Source organism: Polypterus senegalus, chromosome 6 (genome assembly GCF_016835505.1).
Source record: "Polypterus senegalus isolate Bchr_013 chromosome 6, ASM1683550v1, whole genome shotgun sequence".
Classification (NCBI taxonomy): Eukaryota; Metazoa; Chordata; class Cladistia; order Polypteriformes; family Polypteridae; genus Polypterus; species Polypterus senegalus.
Window position 1 is genome coordinate 5,237,979 of NC_053159.1, and position 18,878 is coordinate 5,256,856.

Consider the following 18,878-nt stretch of genomic DNA (forward strand, 5'->3'; position numbering starts at 1 on the left):
TTCTCTTCCCCCTCACTTTTTAGATTTCACATTGAAATTCCTCTGTCTATGTTCTGTATGTTGTTAAATTTATTTCACCCAGTTTACTATAAGTGACCCCCCCCTCCATCCTGAAGTAACTCAGTGGTCACAGAGACAGGTTTGTGCTGTGGTCTGTCTGTCTGTCTTTGGGATTTTCCAGTTCTGTATATGCCAGCTTCAGCGTGCCTGAGAATCCACGCAGGTGGCACCACGGTAGTGCTGCTGCTTTGCAGTTAAAGATATTGTAGCTTTGCTTGTAACAATCGCCCGATACGGGATGTGATTACTACTCTTCACCAACCAAGGGGGAAGTGGACATTGTTTGAAGGTGTGGCAAGCGGCTTGGGGTTGTACCCAGCCGGGATGCCCAGAAGGACCGGAGGAGGGATTATGTCTCCTCCAGACCATGAAAGGGCGACCGCCCTGGTGGCTTTGGGGACCATGGGAACAGAGCTTAGAAGCTCAACCCTATAGGGACCCGTGTTCATCGCCAGGATTCACCTGATGCCTGAGCAGTCCTGGCCCTCAGTACTTCCACCACACCCGGAAGTGCTGGGGGGGAAGAAGACCAGGGACTCCCGGAGTGCTTCTGGGTGCGTAGCCAGTACTTCCGTCACACCTGGGAGGGCTGGTGGAAGCTTTATTGGGAGGCACCTGGAGCACGTCCGGGTGGATATAAAAGGGGCTGCCTCCCTCCATTCAATGGCTGGAGTCGGGAGCGGAGAAAGACTTTGGGAGGAGGACCTGAGAAAAGCATCATAAGAAAGGCCTGGACTTTGGGGGGGTACTGGGGTTGTGTGTGCACTTATTGTAAATAGAATATCTTCTTATATATTGCGCTACTGTGGCTGTTCATTTGTCTGTCCAGGATTTTAAATCACCTGTAGCTCACAAACTGTTTCACCTATTGACTTGACATTTGGTACTACGTGACGTCTGCTATCCGCTTTCAGGGTGATGATTTTTATTACTCTTTTTATTTGTATTTTATTTTATTGTAGAATCAACTCTCAGCAGTGCGCAGCGCGCCGTTCTCATTCCCTACCACCTTTGCTAATCATTCTTGAGCAAGATTGAAGGCTTAAGTGAAAAATTAAAGAAAACGTACTAATTGCAACACAAAAGCTAACTTGAACAGATTTAACGTGAAAAGATGCAAACGAAAGAAGAGAAGCAGCGGGCCGCTCGGGTGGACTAAAGAAGAGCTGCTCAGGAAATAGCAAAGTGCATCAACCTCTGAGCACACGAATGATAACCAGAGACAGAGAAAGAGGAGGAAAGCTAGGAATGCTCAAGTCAAGTGTATTCCCTGCACGTTACGCCGTTATTGGTATAAAATAAACGTGTGTTGGGTGAACCATCGGCGTCCGCCTGTCTGTGTCCGGGGCATGCTCCACAAAGGATATAATAGCATTAAAATATTCGGTCCTCTGCCCCTCTTCTCCTCCATACACGCTAGTTTACAGAATTTTCGCCCCTCACATTTCTCCCCCGGTAATTTTCACCCCCTCCCCATCAGAAAACCACTCCTGGCTACTCGCCAGTAAATGAAGATTGTTAAGAGTGGAAAAAAATAAGCATGTGACCTGGGAGCAGTTCGTCTTGAGAGTTGTACATCAAAAATTGTTGCGCACTGCCATCAACAATAATTTCTTGATCATTTTGTGGAATTACTAAAGTCTTGAACGCTGTTTGGCAAAGCAGGAGCACCGTTGTGATTTCAAACGTAACGAATGGTTCATTTCAGTGAGTCTTTTCCAGGAAGCAATGCCGTGACTCTGCAACAACGGATGCAACAATTTGTTGTGGTCGTTTGTTTGTGGTTGTTGCGTGTTGCCGGATTTCATCAACCAATCGCAATGCTTCCGGTTTTGCAGCTTGAGCTGCATGATTATGCTTAGTTACCACTTTTGGGCCTTCCAAACTAACTGTCCAAACACGTCCTTTGAAGATGGAACGTTTTTCACAGACCCAGACTCCATGTTATTCATCGACTGTTTTCTTTGAAAACACGTAAATGTGGTTATCATCATCTATCACTGCGGTGGGCTGGCGCCCTGCCCGGGGTTTGTTTCCTGCCTTGCGCCCTATGTTGGCTGGGATTGGCTCCAGCAGACCCCCGTGACCCTGTGGCTAGGATATAGCGGGTTGGTTAATGGATGAATGGATCATCTTATCAATTTTCTTTTACCTCTAACTGATGAAATTCTTTCTGCCATAGTGAAACTTTATAAAGTTGATTTTAGGTTTAGTCATGATGCAAAAATAACACTTTCAGTGAGAAAGTAATACTCGATGGGGTGAGTGGTGACCGTGAAATGGCCGTATTACTGGCAAAAAAACTGTGAAATCCAGTACAATCGTACAATACTATACCACATAACACAGTTTAAATTTTAAGTACAATACTCACCTTTTATGGTGGCCATCATGCATACTATTTTCAGTGGAACATGTTGATAAGAACACTACCTGAGTGAACTTTTTTTATTTTCAATGTTGGGTAAGGTTTATAAAATTTTTAGTTGCAATTATAGATATGGACATAAATACCGGGGCAAAATATAGTGGTGGTGAAAATTACTGGCAGCAAAATGTGGAGGGCAACTTATCCGGACGCCATATGCGCCCCACCCAAATCAGATGGAAGTTGGACTGGTTAAGTGTATTGTAATCCAATGTTGGTACATTTGCACGCCCGGTGACTGAGTGCTCATTAGTGATCCTTTTATCCCCAGATGCCCTCCCCAGCCTCCATACCCCCAGCAGCCAAATCTGAATCCCCGGTTTGAAAAAAACATAAAAAAAAGGATCTCAAAAAGAGAAAGATTAGACGTAGGCCGTGAAACAGCGAAGAATCCTATAGTACAGCTCTTACTGCATGAAGGAGGGGAAAAAACAGTCCTCGAGGCGAAAACGGCTTAGTGGCTGACTGTCCCGAAGAACTTGGACACGAGTCTGACTTGCCCACGGGAGCACCGAGAGACCCTCAGGCCCATATGCCACCACCCCTGGCCTCTTCTCAGGGATTTGCCTCACTGTTTCAAGTTCAGGGTGGTCACCAACAAATAGCAGACGTCTCTGGGTGAAGTCTGATCATGATATATTCTCTAAACGTTGATAGCCGTGCTCCTTTACCTTCTGCTTCCACCCCCCGACTCGATCCGCCATTCCCCTCAAAAAAAAAAAAATTTCTCGCCCTGCTTAGAGGCTATGCCAACATGATGCCAGCAACTGGCAGCTGGAATCCTTACCGGGTGGGGTCCTCCCAGAACTTGGTCGTCCACAATTGTGCCTGAGGAGATCTTTCTTAGATGTATAATACAGTGACGGCCAGTCCAGAACGTAAACCTTCTTGTCGTGTTATGTAGCCTTGCTACACGCTTCCCGGGTCCTCCCTGCATGGAGAGCACTTTGAGTAGTGAGATAAGCACTACAGTAATCCCTCCTCGATCACGGGGGTTGCGTTCCAGAGCCCCCCGCTATAGATGAAAATCTGTGAAGTAGAAACCATATGTTTGTATGGTTATTTTTATATATTTTAAGCCCTTATAAACTCTCCCACACTGTTAACATTATTAGAGCCCTCTAGACATGAAATAACACCCTTTAGTCAAAAGTTTAAACTGTCCTCCATGACAAGACTGAGATGACAGTTTTTTCTAACAATTAAAAGAATGTAAATGTATCTTCTCTTCAAAGGAATGCATGTCAGGAGCAGAGAATGTCAGAGAGAGAGAAAAGCAAACAATCAAAAAATCAATACATGCTTTTGGGCTTTTAAGTATGCCGAAGCACCACGATAAAGCGGCATTTTTAGAGGAGCGTCCGTATCCTTTAGGCAAACAGCCCCTCTGTCAGGCAGAGAATGTCAGAGAGAGTGAGAGAGAGAGAGAGAAAGAAAAGCAAACAATCGAGCACCGCGCGGGAAGCATATCTTATATCATTGAGGAGTTTTAGTTAATATGTAGTACAAGCTCTGATTGGGTAGCTTCTCAGCCATCCGCCAATAGCGTCCCTTGTATGAAATCAACTGGGCAATCAAACTGAGGAAGCAAGTACAGGAAGTAAAAAGACCCATTGTCCGCAGAAATCCGCGAACCAACAAAAAATCTGTGATATATATTTAGATGTGCTTACATTTAAAATCCGTGATGGAGTGAAGCCGCGACAATCGAAGTGCGATATAGCGAGGGATCACTGTATATAAATGTAAAGAATTATTATTATTAATGGTCATTCTGTCCATCTTTTCTGTGTTTTACTTTTTAATATCATCTTTGTCAATTTGAGTTTACAGACATAAATTGCCAAAGTTGTCATTTTAAGTTAGCAGTGTTTCAGAGGGCCCTGTTTGTGTCTCTTCTGAAATGTCACTGTTACTTCTATAGTTAAGCCTTGTGTTGTGTTGTGTTGTGTTTTCAAACTGCACTGCACTGCAAAGCCATTTGTGATCTCTACCTTTGTGAAAGGTGTTACATCAAAAAGGACTTCACTGACTGATAGGCAGCATGTTGGCACATTGGTGAGTGCCGCTGTCTTAAATCCGAGCCCGCCAGCTGTCTGTGTGGTTTTGCTCCTGATACTTCAGTTTTCTCCCATTTGAGATTGTGGATGTGCCCAGTGTGAGTAAGACATCGCTGCATGCATGAGTGTAGCAGGCCGGCTCTACCCAGCATCTAGCCACGTATTGAAAAAGAATGGAACGAATTAGACAGTTCACTTCTACCTCTGGGCAGCACGGTGGCGCAGTGGGTAGCACTGCTTCCTCGCAGTTAGGAGACCTGGGGTTCGCTTGCCGGGTCCTCCCTGCGTGGAGTTTGCATGTTCTACCCGTGTCTGCGTGGGTTTCCTCCCACAGTCCATTGACGATTCTAAATTCTCCCTAGTGTGTGTGTGCCCTGCCGTGGGCTGGCACCCTGCCCGGGATTTAATCCTGCCTTGCACCCTGTGCTGGCTGGGATGGGCTCCAGCAGATCCCCGTGACCCTGTGTCTGACTGACTGACTGACTTGTACCTCTATGTTGACAGATACGCGTCAAACTGAAAAACTGAAATCCAAATTTGGGAAATTACATGAAGACTTCCATCCATCCATTTTCTAACCCGCTGAATCCGAATACAGGGTCACGGGGGTCTGCTGGAGCCAACCCCAGCCAACACAGGGCACAAGGCAGGAACCAATCCTGGGCAGGGTGCCAACCCACCGCAGTACATGAAGACTTTCCACCGTTAAAGCACTAGGAAAAGTGAAATGAATGCCACATTGCTGCTGTTTTTTCAGCCGTGTATTCTTCTCATGTAAGTCAGTGGTCCGTCTTATTTACTGTTATATTACTTTGGTGTTCATCTGTTAATGATCTGAAAGTAAACAGAAAGCAGTGTGCAGTTAAAAGGGGGCCGTGAGAAAACTGAAGGCAAGGGGGATTGAGCCTTTTTTTTTTTTAATAATGGCCTGCCCCATACTGTGATTGTTAACTCTTGAACTGAATGAGAAAGTGTTGTTCTGTTCAGCATGGAGCCTTGGCAGGATTAAACGATACTGATTATCTAAAGTGATTTAACTGTTTGTTTCAGTATTTGTTTTTTAAATGTTAGCTGTTGCAGCTGAAGTGACTCATCCTGGGCTATCCATCAGTTCAGTACCGAGTACTGGATTTGTAATCTTGAGATTTGTGATCTAAAATGTTATTTATTACACTTGTAGTGAGGTAAGGTGCTGCGCGCTGCCTTAGAGTGTAGCTGTCACCACTAGGAGGCGCCCTGCTTGCCAGAACTTTAAGGCTCGTCCTGTACTCAGAAACTCAGAGTGTTTACAGGGGTGCTGTTACTGAGGGTCTGTGACTGACCAGTGGCAGATACCACTGTGCAAATGTCCAGACTGGAAGTGACATTTCCCATCCACTCTGTGACAAAACACGCAGTTTTATAGAGACCACCAGCTCGAGCAGCTGAACCGCTACAGCAGGGGTGTCCAGCTCCGGGCCTGGAGGGCCGCAGTGGCTGCAGGTTTTCTTTCTAACCCTTTTTCCTAATCAGTGACCAGTTTTCACTGCTAATTATTTTTTTTTCCTATCATTTTAATGTCCTTGTTTTTTAAAGATTCTGTCCCCTGAATTAATTCTTTTCCTTATTAACGCTTGCAGCCAAGGCTGTGTAATCGGTAGATAAGTCCTTCGACTCCGACTCTGACTCCTTAGTTTCCGGCACTTCTCTGTATTTAATACGCTGATGTATTTTGCACGTTGATTGAAGGAAGGCAACATCCACGTCATTTAACCACAGAACTACTGGCAAGGAAGCTGACTCTCTACTGTATTGGCCAGTTTAAACGAAAGACAAGAACCCCTGAACACACATCAGGCCATAGCACACACCTCCACCTCCGTCATTATAAGTGTCTACACTCAAATGAACTTGTTAAGCACATTATATCCCTCTATTATAAAAAAAAATCCTGGAGAGAAACAGTAGGGTGTCGAGACGTGATCTTCATGTGAAGATCTTGGAAGGCACTTAAAAGACCCGCGAGACTAAAGAGATTGGCCACAGAGCGTCTCACGGGGACCTTAAACATGAGATTTTGTGCCAAGAGATTGACTCAGGACCGTCTCGCGATGACGTAGAACACGAGATTCTTGCAAGACTTACAAATAAATAAGAGCACGGGCAGCCAGACACACACTCAGTCGTGTAAAGGAGGCTTTGAGCACACGCAGATCCAGGGCTGTCAGCGCATGTAAAGCGTATAAGGACAATACGTTATAAATGAAACGTAGACGACAAAGTGAAGAAGAAAGCAGCACGGAGAAGAGAGACTCAAAAGTGTTGGAGAGAAAATAAAGAAAAAGAATAATCGGGGTGCAAATTCAGAAAATAAGGAAAGTAATAATCAGCCCAGAACAAGTGGAATTGAATAAAAAAGCAGGTCCAATCTGGACGTTGGCGCTAAACACATGCAGAGCAGATCAGAGATTATGAAAGCAGTGGAATTCGAAAGGCTCAAAAAAAAAAACGGCGCGATACACATGTGGAGAAAGTTAAAGAATATGAAAATAGGAAAATTAGAATGTATAAAAAAAAAAAGAAAGTAAAGATCGCAGGAGCGCAAACAAATAGAAATTATTACTCGAAAAAGGGAAAATAATCACCACGGACCAGGTGTCATTGAAATAAAAGCAGGAGAAAGCGAGGTCAGAAATAAAAGACAAAGAGTAGAAAACAAAGTAAAACGTCATAAAGAGGTTAAGAAACAAGAGGGACAAACACGCGCAGAGCAGGTTAGAGAAAATGACAACTGGGATTCAAAAGACTCACACGCAGAGCAAGATACAGAATATGAAAGCTGAAAAAATGACAAAACAAAGAAAGTAAAGATCGCATTCGCACAAAGAAAGAGAAATTGGAAATTATTACTTGGAGAAATAATGAAAAGGCGAATAGAGATTGAATATATGGACACAGATGATTGTAAGGCTTTGAAGTTTAAGTCAAGAGAATTTCATAAATTGAAATATTTGGTTACTTTGTAAAAAAAATTATTAATTGCTGATGCTGAAGATCGTTTTGTCTGCGCTGAAGTTCCAAACAGAGAAACCCGTCCTGAATTAGGGTACAAAGTCATTAAACACAAAAGTCTCACTGACCTCATTTAAAAGATTCAGCATAATTGGACTCGAAAGATTCCAACTATTGTTTTTACAGAAGTTCTGAAATAAAAGTGAAACTAATGAAATAGCAACAATTCAAAGAAAAATAAATCTTAAAAAGTGTGTATCTGGAAAAACAAAAACTGGGGTTGGCGAGCGAAGCCCCCTAGTCTGAAATCAAATGAAAACCCTTTTTGTAACGTACCATAATCCAGATTACAATAAGTGAATGTCAGGATGTATAATCGCTCAGCTGAACTTCACGCTAGTAGTAACACAACTATGCACTGGGCTTTATTCTTACATCAGAGAAGGACTTCATTAGGACTATTGTTTGTGAAATGGGACATTTGAACTTGCTGTATTGTTTTCATTACAATTTAAATTTATTAGAAGTCAGAGTCTGTACGTTTTTGTCGACTCCGACCCCGACTCCAGGTACCCAAAATTGTCTCCGACTCCACAGCCCTGCTTTCGGCCCTGACAGCCTATAACGCAGCCGTTTTTGTAAAGCACAGGTACATTTGCAGCCGTTATTAGCGCACACTGGAGAGACTGGCATACAGTTCAGCGAAACACGGAAGTGAAAATGGACGCTTCCCACATAGTAAGTAGCTCCACTTTTAATTTTATTTGCTCAAGAAGATTGAAGTATTTGCCAGCTGTTGTATAATAATATTGATCATTTTCTTGTTGTTTTCATTTTTGAGCTTTCTAGACACCCCAAAAGTAGAATAATGTCACAAAATAATTTTTGCCATAAAAGCAGGAAATCCAGGGCCAAAAGGGTTAAATGGGATCCAAATAGAAATGAGACGTGAAGTGAATTAAGAGCTAAATCAGGCCTTCAAACTCCAACCAATCTCTTAATGAGAAGCCGGTTCTTGCTGTTAATTAAACCCGTTATTTGATTCCATGCCTGTTGCTGCTCTCATTCTACCACAGCAGTTGTTTCTAAAACTGTCGATTTTCTGTTTGTTTCTAATAACTGTCAAAATGTATTGCCGACCTGAGCAGGTCACCCATACTGAGACCTTCACTTTTCTTTATTATCAGATATTGTGTGAGGTTAGCTGGTCGTGTGTTGGCTTGTTTTGTGTCTCATTGTTGTTTGGCTGCTAATTAAGGCAAAAGAAGTTAATTAGCAGCAGAAAATAATTAAGACGAGGGTTAGAATGAAACCTGCAGTCACTGCGGCCCTCCAGGACTGGAGTTGGACCCCCCTGCGCTACAGTGTAGCTCTTATTTCTCCACAGTTGAATGGGCTCACTTAGTGAGCCACTGATGAGGATCGAGATTTTCTGGGGTACTCGCCTTAGTTAACACCATCCCAGGAGTACCACTGGTTTCCAGGTTTCTACAAGGGGAGTGCTTGCAAGTGAAATGACTCACCTGGAGTGATAGAACTAAGCCTTGGGACGGTGGGATGTTTATGTAGCACTTTTCTGTAATGAATATCATTTCAAAGCAGTTGCAGTGCATAATGTATTTATTTCTGTGCACATCTCTACACTGTTGGCACTGGGTGGTGAAGCGACGTCCCCTGGGTCAGTGAGTCAGTGGTTAGGACATTTTAAATGACGTCTTTCCATAGTGAAAGCTACTGGAGCATACTGTGAGTTGGAGCTGGTGCTTGGTTCATATTGGGCTTCTTTGTAGTGAACACCATCTCAAGGTACTTTACAGACACAGGGCTTTGTTTCTGTGTTTCTACTTTAGGGCCTTAGGCGAGGTTCACAGTGATATTTATGTAGCATTTTTTGTTGGAAATGCCATATTTAGATAGTTTATAGATAAAGAACAATTGTTTGTAAAAATCTGCATAAATTATTTAGAATTTATAAGCCCAAAGGGAAATTTGTTTGCAGTTTATTTTACTTATATAAAATATAAAAGTAATATTTTCTTCCACAGATTCAAGAAAGAATTTTGTCGAATTGATCTGAGCATTTAAAGCTTCAGAGAGGTGCAATCGGAAAGGGCAGAGCTTGGAAAGGACTGGGGGAGAGAGATGCCATCAGAAGGGGCGCCGCCTGGGTTGGAGAGATGCAGTACAAAGGGGCGGAGCCTAGGATGGAGTGATGCTGTCAGAAGGGGCGGAGCCTGGGATGGAGAGATGCTGTCCGAAGGGGCAGAGCCTGGGATGGAGAGATGCTGTTCGAAGGGGCAGAGCCTGGGATGGAGCAATGCCCTCAGAAGAGGCACCGCCTGGGTTGGAGAGATGCAGTACAAAGGGGCGGAGCCTGGGATGGAGACCTGTGGTACAAAGGGGCGGAGCCTGGGATGGAGAGATGCTGTCCGAAGGGCCAGAGTCTGGGATGGAGAAATGCCATCGGAAGGAGCGCCGCCAGGGTTGGAGAGATGCAGTCAGAAGGGGCAGAGAGTGGAATGGAGAGAGGCTGACAGAAGGGGTGGAGCCTGGGATGGAGAGATGCGGTACAAAGGGGCAGAGCCTGGGATGGAGCAGTGCCCTTTAGAAGGGATGCTGCCTGGGTTGGAGGGATGCTGTCAGACGGGGTGGAGACTGGAATGGAGAGATGCCATCAGAAGGGGCGGAGCCTGTGGTGGAGAGATGTGGTACAAAGGGGCGGAGCCTGGGATGGAGAGATGCTGTCCGAAGGGGCAGAGCCTGGGATGAAGCAATGCCATCAGAAGGGGCGGAGACTGGGATGGAGAGATGCTGTCAGAAGGGGCGGAGACTGGGATGGAGAGATGCTGTCAGAAGGGGCGGAGACTGGGATGGAGAGATGCTGTCAGAAGGGGCGGAGCCTGTCTGAGAAGCTGTGCTCAAGGGGTTGAGTGAGACGGTGAGGTATAATGAAGCAGTTAAAAGAGCAGCAGTTACCAGACCTGCTTTTCTGCCTAAATCCACAGGCCCGGAATATGTGGAGTCCTGGCTTTGATTGGCTCATGAAGTTGGGGTAAATGTATATGATGATGAATGGTGAGAGGCTGAGCTTGCAGTGTGAATGTGCGGGCAGCAGACACATGTATCCAACATGGGCACATGCTCCCCGGGAGAGTGTTCTTTTTGAAAATGCAGTTCACACTTGAACCGTTATATAACGTATCCCTTCCCAGTAACCACGACAGAGATGTTGGTTCTGCGCCGGTATCCAGAAAGCTGCAGGTTCAAATCCCCGTTACTGCCAAAGGGGATCCTTTTCTGCTGGGCCCTTGAGCAAGGCCGTTAACTTGCAATTGCGCCAGGGCTGCTGTATAATGGCTGACCTTGCACTTTGACCCCAAGGAGTATGCGAAAACAAAGAAATAAATTCCTAATAGAAGAACTTGTATAAGGAGAAATGAAGAACCAAAAAATTTAAACGAGAAATATGTTGCCAAAGAGAGAATATATTTAACATCCTTTTTGATTCATCTTTCACTCCTAATATACATTGCAGTATAATAGAAAAAAGTCTGAATTAGCAGGCTGCTAGTATGAGCAGTTGAATTGAGTTAGAAAAGAAATAAAGGAGTACAAAGAAATGATTTATCAGCGTAATTGATTTACCTGCTCTGAAATGTCGAATGTGACTGGAGCGCTGAACACCCTTTTTGATACTTCCTGGTGTTCCTGTAGCTCTTGATGGTCCAAAGCATACGCCCTTCACACTGCCAGGAGACTGAAATATGTCTGACTGATGTAAAATGTAACAAAAATGAATTCTTTCATGGCACGACATTTTCACTTTCCCAACATTTTTTGTTACCGATTTCAATATGAACGTCACAACAGCAAACACACGATGAGGCGCGGACCGCGTTTATCCTTGGCCAACTTAACACACCCACCCGACCTTATGTACCCTCCTGCTATTCACTCACTGCCTGCGGTGTCCCTAAAATTGTCACCTCCTCACGCCACGCGTACAGCTGGGACGATTTCAGCATGGCATTGTCCTTGAACAAGTTCAGACTGACTCTGTCTGTTCGGAGAGCAGCATTTAGAAAGTGAAAATTGCAGCCCGAAAGTTCAAATCGCCCACCCGTACAAACATTTCTTCCTGCTGATCGCTAGCAGAGCTGCTTCTTCTGGTTGAAAGGCAGCGTCAAGGCGGAAGGTACGCTCCAATAATGCCCCACTACGTCCCACTGTGATTTTCCATTTTATATCACTGCACGGTGAAATGAAAATTGACAAACTGCCTTTGATCAGTTCATTTCACTCTTGGTATTTTGACTGCTTGCGTTTGGAAAATATGTGTGCTTACACGGCTCAGTTTAGTAGAATTTCAGCTCTGAGACACAGATGATCAAAAGCCGGCCCGACATGTGAAGACAATTTACCTTTAAAGGAATAATTGCTGCTTCTATTTTTAATCCCTGCCTTGAGTTGAGTCTCTCATCTCTCCAGGTTGGATCCTTTTGACTGAATTGAACACGTTTTCCAGTGTCATCAATTAGTATCCATCCCAGTTGGCCATCCAGTTCATGCTGTTCCCAGTTCCATACAATAATCAGGCAGCCTTCATTTTATATCACGCCTTTCTTAAATAAGTAAATGAATAATAAAATAATTTAATGAAATCATGTCTTAAACACCATCCTCAGATATCAGACTAAAACTTCAGTAGAGTAATTTCTGTATTTGAATAAATTGATGTTTCTACCTTGGCAGCGACATTCACATCTCTGGCGACTCTTCCTATGAAGTCAGTAGACGGATTGGGAGAACATGGGGGGTCATGAGGTCACTTTAAAGGGGTGTGTGGCGCCCCTGATATCTCGGTAAAAGGTCGAAGGTCCAAGTCTTTAGAGTCCTGGTGCTTCCTGTTTGTGAGACATGGACGCTCTCCAGTGACCTGAGACGAAGACTGGACTCCTTCATGTGTGTCTCTTCGGAGAGTCCTTGGGTGCCGCTGGTTTGACTTTGTGTTGCTCACGGGGGTCCCAAATGAGGCACGTTACCTGCATCTGTTATGGCACTACGGCCATGTGGCGCAATTCCCCGAGGGTGAGCCAGCTGACTGTCGAGGACCCGAGTGGCTGGACCAGGCCAAGGGGTCACCCACATAACACCTGACTGCGGCAGATGAAGGGGCATTTCCGGACGGTGGGACTTGCCAACCGGGATTCCGGGTTGTTTCATCGTCTGGTGGGTGCGACAACGTGCTGTAGCAGTGCATGCTCCCCGACTTGACTTGACTTGATGTTTCTATCCTGCCAGAAGAGGTGGTGCTCTCAGTGCTGGTTGGTGCTGTGGGTTGAATTTGTTGTTGTTTCAGTCTTGTGTGAGCGAGTGGCATTCTGTCCCTTTCTTGGTCCTACCTTATGCCCTAAATTGGAACCGTGACCCTGTGTTAGGATATAGTGGGTTGGATAATGAATGGATGGATGGATTTAAAGCACAACCCAGAATTAAATAAAAACACTTTTTGAATGTCGCACTGCATACAGTATGTCAATTAGATTAGATTTGGGTGGCACGGTGGCAGAGAGGTTAGTGTCACCCACCTCATTATCCAGCATCCTGGGTTCAATTTCAATGTCCAATTATTAAGAACTGACTTGTCTCTTAATTGTTCTGGGTTTATTAGGGAATTCGCTTTATGTGGTTTGCAGTCCATTTCTGTTTTTTTGTGAATATCGGGTCTTTTTATTTACTTTCTCTTATACAAAGTGTAGGGAAAGAATTGTAATCATCTAAAAATTCAAAGTGTAGGGAAAGAATTGTAATCATCTAAAAATTCTATTTCCAGATTTTGATGAATCTTGATGTTTTAGACCTCCTTGAGTCCGAAAATACCATTTTTGGAATTGTGTGTGTGTGTGGATGATAACTTGACTTCGGCCAACCAAAATCTGCGTACAAGTATGAGGTACAACACGTAGGTTTCTGTCAACTTTTGGGTTATTTCCGCTAACCAGAAGCGGTACTTTTTTATTAATGTACCTGCACAGTCCGGTTTATTCAATTTTACTTTTATTATAATTTGTTCAATATATTATTTATTTGATTCAATGTGTTGTTGATGGTTCTTTAATGTACATAATATAAAAATATAATCATTGTCTTGCGGTTTACTCCTCAAATATCCGTCCCCATATCTGAGTATATGAGAAAGTCGAGAGGAGACGACTCCCAATTTTTGTAATTTGTTTTCGCGTTACTTTTTAATATGAATATTTTTGTAAAGGTTTTGTGTTTGGCCTTTATAAGTATTTTATATGGGGTGAGGGCACCTCTAAGTGCAGCCCTAACCAGTAATAAAACTTGAGAAATTCTCAGTTTTTATTAAAGTTGTTTATTTACCAAAATGCTCAAAATCGGGAGGATCACATGTATCACATTGCAAGACAGGAACAAACCCTGGACAGGACGACACACACACACACACACACACACACACACACACACACATATATCAGGGAACGATTTATAATTAGCAGTCCACCAAACCTGTGTGTCTTTGAGCTGGATGAGGAAACTGGAGTACCCAAAGGAAACCCGTGGGGACAACATGCAAACTCCTTGGGCCTCCTTGTGGCAAGGCAGGAGAACCACTGTGCCACCATGCTTGCCCGTTTGATTAATTGGGAACTCTAAAAAGTCCCAGTATGAGCAGGTGTATGAGACTGGTATCCCATCCAGGTATAGTTCATAGTTCTTTACTGACCCAAAATGAACTGAAGCAAATGCAGAGAATGGATGGGCTGATATTTCTGGGAGGCCTCCTCCTGCTCCTGTTCCACTCCATTGAGAGGTGTGGTGCTGAGGCTGCACGGCTGCACTCGGATCCTAATTTGGGATCCTGAAGTGGTTTGTTGTGTGCAGGCTGCTAACCTCGCCTCTCTCTCCTTTATCTACATTTGTGCTGCTATTTTGAAAACAGCCACCAGAGTGCGCTGTTTCATCACATTTGGTCACTTTTTTTTTTTTTCTTTCTTTCATAGGTGGGCACTGCAGTACGTCAGTGGTTGGGGTAAAACTTAGAAATGAGAGCATTTAAGGCATTTAAACCTGAAGTTCTTTACTTTATGCTGTGCTCCTTTTTACATACTGCAGTGCCTTTCATTGTGAATCCTATCAACACTGTTATGTCATTAACTTTACAGTACACGTAGATCGATAAACGCACTGTTAATGACACTTCGTTCCATCAAGCTAAAAGAAAGTGCCAATAGCCAACAAAAGGTTGTCATATTTGCCTTCATTTTAACGTTATTAATGCCTTGATATTTTATTTATTCTTACTTTTATTTTTTGACTAAGTTGATTCTTCCTCTTTCCTGTCTTTATTTTATGTAGGGCACTAAGCCACAAGAAGGCTTACCACACAAACACGAGGCTGACTGAGATACGTGGACTTGGTTGTTACACTGCTACCAGTTCACCTGTGACCATCCATCCATTTTCTAACCCGCTGAATCCGAATACAGGGTCACGGGGGTCTGCCGGAGCCAATCCCAGCCAACACAGGGCACAAGGCAGGAACCAATCCTGGGCAGGGTGCCAACCCACCACAGGGCACACACAAACACCAAGCACACACTAGGGCCAATTTAGTAACGGCAAATCCACCTAACCTGCATGTCTTTGGATTGTGGGAGGAAACCGGAGTGCCCGGAGGAAACCCACGCAGACACGGGGAGAACATGCAAACTCCACGCAGGGAGGACCCGAGAAGCGAACCCGGGTCTCCTAACTGCGAGGCAGCAGCGCTACCACTGCGCCACCGTGCCGCCCTTTTCACCTGTGGCCATGTCCACAATAAGCAGTGTAGAAGCCACAGGCCACACCCACTTTGTGCACTTTGCATATGGTTACTCGGACGACATGCCGTTTGCAGGTGGCCACGCCCACCGTGTTCAGTTTGCATGTGGCCATACCTACAATGCACACATTGCCACAATCATGCCATTTCACTTCTGGCCACACCCACCACATTTGGTTTTCTTCTGGCCACACCCAAAAAGTACAATGTACCATTTAACACAAACAAAATATTTGATTTGACTAAGGCTTATGAAGCACCAATGATACTATATATGGTATTTGTGAGTGCACATACATACATCCACTTGTGTGCTGCATATGAACAGAATCACGTATACACTCCTGCAGTACGCATGCATGACTTGAAAGTGGGTATGTATGATTCACACAAGTACATGCATGTATACGCACTCACGCATCTCCATAGATTAACACACACAAATATGCTTACAGACATATGCATTTATATATGTTAGCATTTTTGTGTCTGCATATGCATGGATCTTTATCTATGTATGCAAGTGTGTGTGTCTGTTACAGCTTTACTTACTGTACTTTAAATTGACAGTCAGTCAGGCAACAGCAAACAAGAGCCCGCGATGTGTTCATTTTCAGCATTTCTTCTCTGAGGCCCTAAGTAGCTGACAGAGTACATCTGCTTACCGCTGGCCGCTGGACTCTGCTGACCAAGCGCTGCTCATATCAGAGAGTCTGAATCCAGTAATGGCAGCTATTTCTAGATCAAAAGACATGATTAACGACGCTGCATTGTCCACTCTGCTCTTGTTATCGACTTTTAGAAATCAAACTTGCAGTCAATTTTGGGTAGTCAGCTTTTAATGTCGAACCGATTAGTGGCACCCAAGTCATTAGGTGACCCGATTTTTGTTTGATTTTGGTATTCGAGGTGCTGGTCAACCTGGCTGAGTTGTACCCACAATGGTAAACATCCTCACCAGGACCCTTCAAGTGAAATGTGTCTGTAGGTATATGAATGGTGTGTGCCAAGTGTTGTGCTTCATGTTTACAGCATCCTGCAACGACCATAGGGTTAGGGTCAAACTACTGAAACGACAACACAGTAAAGTCAGCAGGGCAAAACATTGATGAAGACGAGTAAACACCACAGAGGGCCTTTCACATCTATCTATCTATCATATAGTGCTATCTCTATTATATAGTGCCTTTATTATCAGAGAAATGAAGAAATATATTTGTTCCAATAGCATTCCATTCATCCACTTTCCTAACCCACTAATCCAGGGCAGAGTTGTTGGGTATCTGTACCACACTGTTTTTTTAATTAGGAAAGCATTACAGGTGTGGCTTCTTAAATGAAAACTTATAACTCTATAAATTATAATTAGGGGTTTGTTGTTTGTCATAACATAATAACATTATTTATTTATTTATTTATTTATTTAAATTTATTACTGAGCGTCTGTAAAAAGCCTGTGGAAAATAAAGATTTTCTATTATATAGTGCCTTTCCTATCTATTTATCTATCTATCTATCTTTCATTATATAGTTCCTTCACTCTATCTATCTTTTATTATATCTATCATTATATAGTGCCATTCTATCTATCTATCTATCTATCTATCTATCTATCTATCTATCTATCTATCTATCTATCATATAGTGCTTTCACATTTTTCTATCTATATCTATTATATAGTGCCTTTCTATCTTTCTATATATCTATCTTATAGTGCCTTTCATATCTATCTATTGATCATATAGTGCCTTTTATATCTATCTATCTATCTATCTATCTATCTATCTATCTATCTATCTATCTATCTATCTGTCTGTCTGTCTGTCATATAGTGCCTTTCACATTTATCTATCGATGCCCCAGTTTGGACACCCACAGGGCACCAGGGAGCTCCTTAGGGTGTCAGGAATTGACCGCCTTTGACTCAGGAGTCCCGCCAGTCCCGCCAGTCCTTCCTGCAGACGATGGCCTAACCAACAGAAATACTTCCTGGTCAGAGTTAAAGGAGAGCCCTCCACTTTGCCTGGCGAGTTGCAGTCAGGAGAGTGGCTGGACGAAACTCACCTGGGAGGAGTGGAGGGGAAAAACGAGAAAGAATTGTATTACTGTGCTGAAGTAAAGGAAAAGAAACCTGTTAAAGTTGCATTTGTTAAATAAAAGCACTTGTTTCAATCCCAGGACTGGTGTCTGTGGAGTTGTGCCTGGGGTTAGGGCCTCGGTGATGCCCCCCTAGTGTCCACAATTGGCGTAGTTGGCAGGATTTCCTGTTAGGAACCTGTATTATAAAATTTGTTGTGGGTAAGCAGCAAACCAACTACTCCAGCATGCTGACAACATCTTCCCAAAAGAAAAAGCTGAAAAGAAATGGCAGCTCTTTAGACAGAAGACATGCAGCGAAGATCGCGGCCTTGGGTGATTATGTCGAGAGGGCAGATAATGTAGAGGGTCTTGGACAAACAAAATTGAATTGAAGTAAATGTCAAGTATGACATGTTGGACGAAGAAGTGGGAGATCTGAATAAACATTTGGGGAGTCTGAAACTTTTAAGTACCCCTCATGAGAAGGACCTGGGAGTCCCAGTGGACTCATCACTATGTACATCCAGCCAGTGGTCAGAAGCTAATGAGGGGTTGGGTTATTAGGCTGCCATGATGTGTGGATGTAATAGGAATATAAGTTTAATGTCACTGTGCTCAGTGCAAAAAATATTTTATAAATCCACTCACATGTACAGAGCAGATTTAGCACACAGGGGCTCAGCATTTAGAACTGCCAGGCCAAGCATAGGACAAGACAGACAAAGACTAATGGGCAACATGCGCTATTTCTGTGTGTTAAGAGTCATGGAACGGAATGGCATGATTGACCTAAGTAAGGGCCTGCACATGGAGAGAGAGTATAAAACCTTGGCTCATTGCCCAGCACACCTTTGAAGCCGACGGACGGATGGGAGATAACGTCATCCGATCCAGAAAATCCTTCCAGCGCAGCGACGAAAATGGCAGACTCTACACAAAGTGTTGTCATGGCCTCCTCATCTGTTGTGCGGTGTAAATCGTCATTAAAGAAAGCAAAGTTATTTTCTCTTATGTGATTTCTCACCGCTGTATCACTATGTGAGGGCCATTGCCTTTTTATATTATATCTCTATAGTTTCGGGGTACTTAAAACGCAGCAATTACAAAGAACTTATTCCAACCAGGGAGCTATCGCCCCCTAGAGGAAAACAGTGGAGCACAAGCCAAGAGAGCCTACGGTTAATTTATATAACACGGTAGCGAGGCCTCACCAGGAGGTCTGTGTGAAGTTTTAGTCTCCATATTTAAAAAGACACAGCAGCACTAGAGAAAGTCCAGAGGAGAGCATGTCGACTGACTCGGGAGTGGAGTGAGTAGAGACCTGGAGGAGCTGAACCTTCTCAGTTTAAGCAAACGGAGACTAAGAAGTGACGACTGAATTGTTTAAAGTTAAGAAAGGAATTAGTCCAG